This window comes from Acipenser ruthenus, chromosome 53, assembly GCF_902713425.1.
Source record: "Acipenser ruthenus chromosome 53, fAciRut3.2 maternal haplotype, whole genome shotgun sequence".
Taxonomy (NCBI): Eukaryota; Metazoa; Chordata; class Actinopteri; order Acipenseriformes; family Acipenseridae; genus Acipenser; species Acipenser ruthenus.
Window position 1 is genome coordinate 6,967,822 of NC_081241.1, and position 9,709 is coordinate 6,977,530.

The following is a 9,709-nucleotide window of genomic DNA, read 5'->3' on the forward strand; positions in this document are numbered from 1 at the left end:
TTGCTCAGGGTCACACCATGAGTCAATGGCTGAAGTGGGATTTGAATTGGGGACCTCTTGGTTACAAGCCCTTTTCTTTAACCACTGGATCACACAGACTGTTTTTTAGCCTTAATTCTTGTCATAAAATATGATCAATCAAAACAGTTATTCATATGAAATAAATGACATGATTTCTACTTAAACTGGGGGTCTACTTGTTTTAAAACATTTATTTTTGTATTTATTTTAAATCGGGTCTCTGCTGCTACACCATTTTGCCCAGGACTGCAATTCCACAATAGACTGCAGAGATGACGCATGTCTAAGGAAACAAGCAAAGTGGGAATCAAAAGGATTGTTAGAAAAATGACGTTCTAATGTTCATTCACACACAGGTTATTTAGATTTCCAGAAAGCTTTTGACACTGTCCCGCATAAAAGATTAATTCTCAAACTGAACACAGTAGGAATTCAAGGAAATGCATGCACATGGATTAGGGAGTGGTTAACATGTAGAAAACAGAAAGTACTGATTAGAGGAGAAATCTCAAAATGGAGCGAGGTAACCAGTGGTGTACCACAGGGATCAGTGTTAGGTCCTCTGCTATTCCAAATTTACATTAATGATTTAGATTCTGGTATAGTAAGCAAACTTGTTAAATTTGCAAACAACACAAAAATAGGAGGAGTGGCAAACACTGTTGCAGCAGCAAAGGTCATTCAAAATGATCTAGACAGCATTCAGAACTGGGCAGACACATGGTAAATGACATTTAATAGGGAAAAGTGTAAGGTACTGCACGGAGGCAATAAAAATGTGCATTATAAATATCATAAGGGAGATACAGAAATTGAAGAAGGAATCTATGAAAAAGACCTAGGCGTTTATGTTGACTCAGAAATGACTTCACCTAGACAATGTGGGGAAGATATAAAAAAGGCCAACAAGATGCTCGGATATATTGTGAAAAGTGTTGAATTTAAATCAAGAGAAGTAATGTTAAAACTTTACAATGCATTAGTAAGACCTCACCTAGAATATTGTGTTCCGTTCTGGTCACCTCGTTACAAAAAGGATATTGCTGCTTTAGAAAGAGTGCAAAGAAGAGCAACCAGATTATCCCGGGTTTAAAAGACATGTCGTATGCAGACAGTCTAAAAGAATTGAATCTATTCAGTCTTGAACAAAGAAGACTTCGTGGCGATCTGATTCAAACATTCAAAATCCTAAAAGGTATAGACAATATCAACCCAGGTGACTTCTTTGACCTGAAAAAAGAAACAAGGACCAGGGGTCACAAATGGAGATTAGATAAAGGGGCATTCAGAACAGAAAAAAGGAGGCACTTTTTCACACAGAGAATTGTGAGGGTCTGGAACCAACTCCCCAGTAATGTTGTTGAAGCTGACACCCTGGGATCCTTCAAGAAGCTGCTTGATGAGATTCTGGGATCAATAAGCTACTAACAACCAAACGAGCAAGATGGGCTGAATGGCCTCCTCTCGTTTGTAAACTTTCTTATGTTCTTATATATTTAACCTTCCTTCAGGCCTCAAGTAGACATTAGAAAATACAATCTGTCGCATACAGAAAATCTGTATAATTTATTCATATATCAAACTTACTGTATATATATTAAAGTATCTAAATCAATAGGTTTTAAATCTAAAGTAATTTAATGTTTGATTATGAGACCCAATATATACACAGTTCCATGAACACATACATTTCAATAATATAGCATGGCAATCCTGCGTGAGACAAAGTATAGGATTTCAATCTCTGGAAGAAGTGGCTCAGCTGTTTATTGTACAGCTCTGGTCTGTTGTCAGTCTTCCACTAGCTTCATTACTCAGTCCTCCCTAGTTTCACATGCACTCTTTGTAACCCTCTTTGTTGCAGAACTTTGGCTATGGTTTTTCACTTTTGCTGTGCTTAACCCGACACGAGCACTTGTTCTGCTTTTACCTGTCAGATGCATGTGGTTTCTGTTCTCGCATGTATGTAGATACGTGCAAGATTGTCTGTTTGTCTCTTTCTCAGAAAACCATATTTTCATACTCCTCACATCTCACACGTTCCTTTGTGGTACTGTCAGCCACATTCAGTTATGTGAAAAGATCAATAGAGAGTCCAGTTCATTATTATTATTATTATTATTATTATTATTATTATTATTATTCATTCAGCAGACGCTTTTATCCAAAGCGACTTCCCTAGCCTAGTGGCTGAACTATGCGACTGCTGCTGCTGCAGAGTCACTTCCAATAGGACCTCGGTTTACTTCTCATCCGAAGGACGCCACTAAACTTACCAGTTCAATATTCCACTTACCTGGGATCATGTTCAGAGCCCTGAGGTATCCCTGTTAGTCTGGGCCGCCTTCTGTCAGACATAAGAGTTCCAGGGTATCTTCGGGTGAGCTCAAAGGTCCAGTATGGATCCTAATGTCTTTATAGCTGTGGTAGTTTATGTTGGTAATAGTTGTGGGTTAGGTAGTAAAATATGAAACCCTGTGTGAAAAAAATAATAACAGAGCATCGCCATACATTATAAATATCATGTAGTATTACATCTGATAGGTAAAAGCATCATCTTTCATATATTCATTTTAAATCTCCTGTAGAGAGGAGGTCATCCATGTTCTTTTTAGTTTTGTGGTTATTATTTGTTTATTTAGCAGACGCCTTTATCCAGGGCAAAGTTTTGTGGTAATCAAATAGATGTTTACTTAACTGATTGGTTTTCCTTTTAATAAGGTAAATGCCAGTGTAGAAAGCTGTGTGTCTGTAGGTGAATGCCAGTGTAGAAAGCTGTGTGTCTGGAGGTAAGTGCCAGTGTAGAAAGCTGTGTGTCTGTAGGTAAGTGCCAGTGTAGAAAGCTGTGTGTCTCTAGGTAAGTGCCAGTGTAGAAAGGTGTGTGTCTGTAGGTGAGTGCCAGTGTAGAAAGCTGTGTGTCTGTAGGTAAGTGCCAGTGTAGAAAGCTGTGTGTCTGTAGGTAAGTGCCAGTGTAGAAAGCTGTGTGTCTGTAGGTAAGTGCCAGTGTAGAAAGCTGTGTGTCTGTAGGTAAGTGCCAGTGTAGAAAGCTGTGTGCACCATTAAAGGCCTATGTACAAACGATAATCAAATCAGTTAAAACTAGTTTTAAAACCACTTACTTTTGTTGAAAGCGACATGATATAACTTTCAGTTAAGTGTCACGGAATGCTTTGCTGCCTGTGAGAATTGAGCAACACTCATATCATGTAACTAAATTAAATGTAACTTCTTGTTATCTGGGTTTCTGCTGACATTGGTAAAGAGAAGAAGAAACTCAGATGTTTACTTTTAATGTGCTGTGTCTCACACCATGCATCACGCTAGGGAAATAAGACCACATTTGTTCATGTAAATTACGTAAGATAGTTCTATATCTGTGCTGTTCGATGTAATTTCTGGGAGCAGCTCATTCCACAAACTAACATCTACACTGATGCAGCTCAGAAACTAGCATCTCTGTGCCAATGCCAGCTCAGAAAAAAACCCAACATCTCTGATGCCATGAAAACTCAGCTGAGAAACATCTACACTGATGCCAGCTCAGAAAACCATCAGCTGAGGCCTGTGTGTGAGATCAATGATGGATCACATTTGATTTGCTTTGTTCCTGTTTGCATTTTGATTCCTGAATAAACTATTTTTGTTTGACTTTATTTGAAGAAGATTAATTATTTTTTTGAAGAATCAAACCTTTTATAAAGCCATATTGACAAGGAAATAGATTGTGCACGTGACTGCAAACTATTCGAAACAAAGTGCACAGTAATAACGAAACTTAAGGAAGACATATTTCTTGATAATGATGGAGTTCAAATAAATTATCACAAACGCAACTTGAAGGGCCTGCATTGCACATGTAAAGTTACCCATCATTTAACCAGCTCTCTTGATCTGAAACTTGAGTTTATTTTTGCCACACAGAAACTCTCATGCATAATATACTTGCATATCTGTGGAGCGCCCTTTCCCTGCTGTTGCTCATATTAAAGCACCCATTAGAATGTAAAACTGAGACATTTTGATAACACAGATTAGCTTCTTTTGTCTCAGTCATGGCTCCTGTTAGTGCTCCTAGTGAAAGTCCTACAGTGGAGTAATTCACTCGCCTCTCATTGCTGCGTTTCACTTTTCTCTGGAGGAGTGGGTTCAAAACTGGGGGGCTAGGTGGCACAGATACAGACAGACAGTGTGCTAATTCATTAGCTTCTAATTCCTGACTTTCACCTCTAGGGGCCTGGGTTCTCTGTCCCTGTGCACTAAAATGAATAAGCAAAGTTCTGGTTAGCCATACTGTACTGGAGTTCTGATATATGGTAGAAGGGGTCCAAATCCTGGTATAAAATGCAGGTACAGTACATGCACATAGACACACACAAGCATAACAATGAGACACACACATACAGAGACACAGGTGAGTGACACATTACCAAACACACACAGTTTACAGTAAAAGCAATGAATCTTATTATTTCAATGTATAGTTACAAAGGTTAGGGTTGTCAGGTTTATTATTATTATTATTATTATTATTATTTATTTCTTAGCAGACGCCCTTATCCAGGGTGACTTACAATCATAAGCAAATACATTTCAAGGGGCAAAAAGTCAGCAATTCTGTAACCCATCACAGGGTGTTGAATTAACTCTAAAGTATGTGGCACTTAAAAAGTAGCAAAGGGCATCAATGTCATAGAGGTGCGTAGCGGCAAGGAGGGAGAGTGTGAGAGAGGTTTGCATGGTTTAAGCATGTGCTAGACTAGTAGTGGTCTGCTTGTAGTGTGTGACAAAGTACTGCATTAGTGCAATATAGGAGTTTTATTTCAGCACTGCTCACAGCAAGGCAAGACCAACAAGAAGAAAAATTGAAATTGGAGCATCAAGGCCTCGGCAATACAAGGCTGGCTGAATATTTGTGTGGAATTGGTGACCGCACCTTTAATTGTGTCCACTTGTAATATTGCAAACAGCATGCTGCAGCTCCCATGCTCAATGTTAGTGGAGTCCTGATCTGACAGCATGCTGCAGCTCCCATGCTCGTGTTAGTGGAGTCATGATCTGACAGCATGCTGCAGCTCCCATGTTCAATGTTAGTAACTCCTGATCTGACAGCATGTTGCAGCTCCCATGCTCAGTGTTAGCGACTCCTGATCTGACAGCATATTGCAGCTCCCATGCTTAGTGTTAGTGAAGTCCTGATCTGACAGCATGCTGCAGCATCCATGCTCAATGTTAGTAAAGTCCTGATTTGACAGCATGCTGCAGCTCCCATGATCAGTGTTAGTCACTCCTGATCTGACAGCATGCTGCAGCTCCCATGCTCAGTGTTAGTGACTCCTAAACTGACAGCATGCTGCAGCTCCCATGCTCGTGTTAGTGGAGTCCTGATCTGACAGCATGCTGCAGCTCCTATGTTCAGTGTTAGTGACTCCTGATCTGACAGCATGCTGCAGCTCCCATGCTCAGTTATTATTATTATTATTTATTTCTTAGCAGACGCCCTTATCCAGGGCGACTTACAGTCATAAACAAAAATACATTTCAAGAATCACAGTACAAGTACTAATACAATTAAGAGCAAGATAAATACAATGACTTTGGTTCTAGCAAGTACAAGTATGACAAAATACGATTCAATAACGGAGCAGATAACAGTGTCAGTGATAGTTACATCAGGATATAAGAAAATACAAAATACTACAGATTAAATAACACTTGGCAGATTACAGTACTCTAAAGTACAGGATTAGATGCAGTAAAATAGGGGCCAGATACAGAGCAGGTAAAGCGCATTTAAGGAAGAGTCATAAAGTGTCCAGAGGGAAAAAAGAGGAGTTCTACAGGTGCTGTCTAAAGAGGTGAGTCTTAAGGAGGCGTCGGAAGGTGGTCAGGGTCTGGGCAGTCCTGACATCTGTAGGAAGGTCATTCCACCACTGCGGAGCAAGGGTGGAGAAGGAGCGGGCTCTGGAGGCAGGGGAGCGTAGCAGAGGTAGAGCCAGTCTTCTAGTGCAGGCGGAGCGGAGAGGTCGAGTGGGGGTGTAGGGAGAGATGAGGGTCTGGAGGTAGCTGGGTGCAGTCTGGTCAAGGCATCTGTAGGCTAGTACAAGAGTCTTGAACTGGATGTGTGCGGTGATTGGGAGCCAGTGGAGCGAGCGGAGTAGTGCAGTAGCGTGGGCGAAGCGAGGCAGAGAGAACACCAGGCGAGCAGCAGAGATCTGGATAAGCTGGAGCGGACGGCTGGCAGACACAGGGAGACCAGCCAGGAGGGAGTTGCAGTAGTCTAGGCGGGAGAGTACCAAGGCCTGGACCAGGAGTTGGGTGGCGTAGTTGGTGAGAAAGGGTCAGATTCTTCGTATGTTGCTCAGGAAGAATCGGCAAGTGCGTGCCAGAGTGGAGATGTGCTGGGAATAAGAGAGGCAGGGGTCCAGGGTGACTCCGAGTTTCTTAGCTGAGGAGGAGGGAGAGAGTGTGGTAGATTCCAGAGGAACAGAGATAGAGAGATCAGAGGAGGGGGAGGAGGAGGGAAAGAAAAGGAGGTCAGATTTAGAGAGGTTGATTATGAGGTGATGCGAGTGCATTCAGGAGGAGATAGCAGACAGACAGGTAGAGATAAGGGAGGGGATGGTGGAGTCAGAGCTGGTGAAGGAAAGGAAAATCTGGGCATCATCAGCATAGAAATGGTATGAGAAACCATAGGATGCGATGACGGGGCCCAGGGAGTGGGTGTACAGAGAGAACAGGAGAGGACCCAAGACTGACCTTTATTACATATCGTGCCCACCTTTTCCACTACATTTATTAAATCACGACACTCATTCAATCTGAAATAACTTCGGACCAGTGTTAGAGCTATAGACTATAGCAAACTGTAAGTCCTATTATGAAATTATGTTTAAAAAAAACCCAAAACTAAACTTCCCGAATGCGATTGTCGTAGCTCAATGGATGACATCCTTCCATGTCCCTCAGTTTGTGGTGGTTGAGCAGCGCTGGCTGTTCCAGCCTGTAGAGCGGCTCTTACAGCAGCAGCAGCTGCGCGCTCGATGATTGCATGTGAGTTACTGGAATCCGCCATGATGTCTTTCTGAACATGAACCTGACCGAGTCCGTGGATATTCGCCCGTCCTTCCTAAGAATACCGACGTCACAAAGCGGGCGGAGCTCATTTGCATATGAACTCCAGATTTAGCTGGCCGTTAAATATTTAGCTAAATGTTAAATCTAGTTAAGAGATTTAAGATTTAGTTAAATATTTAGCTAAATGTTAAATCTAGTTAGGAGATCTAAGATTTAGTTAAATATTTAGCTAAATGTTAAACCGTGTAACTATCCATCCATCCATTATAATTAACCGCTTACTCCTTTGCAGGGTCGCAGTGAGCCGGAGCCTAACCTGGCATACACAGGGCGCCAGGCGAGACTACAACCTGGATGGAGAAAACCCACGCGAACACGGGGAGAACATGCAAACTCCACACAGACAGTACCCTAGGCCAGATTCGAACCCAGGACCCTGGCGCTGTGAGGCAGCAGCACTAACCACACCACCGTGCCGCCCTCCTGTGTAACGAGATTTCAATTATATCTGATTGTACACAGTTTAAAAAATATATATATTTTAACAACATTTATAAATCTGGGGAAGAAATACAATATTTAAGTTAAATCTGGAAAAAAAAGATATTAACGATTTTTTTTTTTTTTTACACTCCATAAAAGTCAGCCGGTACGACCCGGAACATCTTGTCAAGGTAATTCAATATTTCAACTTATCACAATGATAGGCTACATCATTTTTTTGTATTTTATGTCCTTTTTGTGCCTTCTTCTTCTTTGTCCGGTTATTATTGATGTTTAAGCAAAATAACTCGACGTCACGCGGGTTCTGGTTCCGGTTCCGGTCATGATGACAGAGTATGCTGACTGCCAAAGGGGCTTCCGCATACTTGTGAACATGGAGTCTGCAAAATAAGCGAGCTTTTGTAAACTGATATTTCCTAAGACACAAGCATACAACTATTCCACTATAATTTGATAAAACTATTATTGTGTTAAATACATAAGAACATGAGAAAGTTGCCAAACGAGAGGAGGCCATTCAGCCCATCTTGCTCGTTTGGTTGTTAGTAGCTTATTGATCCCAGAATCTCATCAAGCAGCTTCTTGAAGGATCCCAGGGTGTCAGCTTCAACAACATTACTGGGGAGTTGGTTCCAGACCCTCACAATTCTCTGTGTAAAAAAGTGCCTCCTATTTTCTGTTTCTGAATGCCCCTTTATCTAATCTCCATTTGTGACCCCTGGTCCTTGTTTCTTTTTTCAGGTCAAAGAAGTCACCTGGGTTGACATTGTCTATACCTTTTAGGATTTTGAATGTTTGAATCATATCGCCACAAAGTCTTCTTTGTTCAAGACTGAATAGATTCAATTCTTTTAGGCATACTTCCTCCTGTATGCTCTATGCTCCCTACTGCTCCCTCCTTCCTGCTGCCTCCTCCATCCTCTATGCTCCCTCCGCTGTCCTGTTGCTCCCTCCTCCCTGCTCTCTCCTCTCTGCTCCCTCCTCCCTACTCTCTCCTCTCTGCTCCCTCCTTTCTGCTCCCTCCTCCCTGCTCCCTCCTCCATGCTGCCTCCTCTGTCTATGCTCAATCCTCCCTGCTCCTGCCTCCCTACTCCCTCCTGTATGATCCCTCATCCCTCCTCCATCCTCCATGCTCCCTCCTCCCTGGTCCCTACTCCCTCTTACATGCTCCCTCCTCCCTGTTACCTTCTTTATGCTCCCTCCCCTCTCCTGCATGGACCCTGCTGCATCTTCTTCTCCCTTTTCCCTGCTCCATTCTCTATGCCCCATTCCTGCCTGACTCCTCCTTCATGCTCCCTACTCCATCCTTTATGCTCCCTCCTCGATGCTCCCTCCTGTATGCTCCCTACTCCATCCTCTCTCCACCCTGCTCCCTCCTGTATGCTCCCTACTCCCTGGTCCCTCCTCCCTCCTGTATGCTCCCTACTCCCTGCTTCCTCCTGTTTGGTCCCTCCTCCTTCCTCCCTACTTCCTCCTGTATGCTCCCTCCTTTATGCTCCCTCCTCCATGCCCCCTCCTGTATGCTTTCTATTCCATCCTACCTCCACCCTGATCCCTCCTATATGCTCCCTACTTCCTGGTCCCTCCTCCCTCCTGTATGCTCCCTGTTCCCTCTTCCCTCCTTTATGCTCCCTACTCCTTGCTCCTTCCTGAATGCTCCCTACTCCTTGCTCCCTCCTCTCTGCTCCCTACTCCCTCCTGTATGCTCCCTCCTCCCTCCTATATGCTCACTCCTCCCTACTCCCTCCTCCATGTTCCCTTCTTCCTTTTCCCTACTCCTTTTATGCTCCCTCCTCCCTGCTCCCTCCTGTAGGCTCCCTCCTTCCTCCTCCCTGTTCTCTTCTTTATGCTCCATCCTCTCTCCTGCATGCACCCTGCTGCATCCTCTCTCCTCCCTTTTCCCTGCTCCATTCTCTATGCTCCCTCCTTTATGCTCCTTCCTCCCTGCTCCCTCCTCCAGGCTCCCTGCTCCCTCCTCTCTGCTTTTTTTTATAGACAAGTATATTTAGACTGTAATAATTAAGATTGATAATCAATAGATTTGATCTATAATTCTTACTTGAGATTTATTTCTCACTTTGGATAAGTTCTCTCATTTTATTTTTCTGTC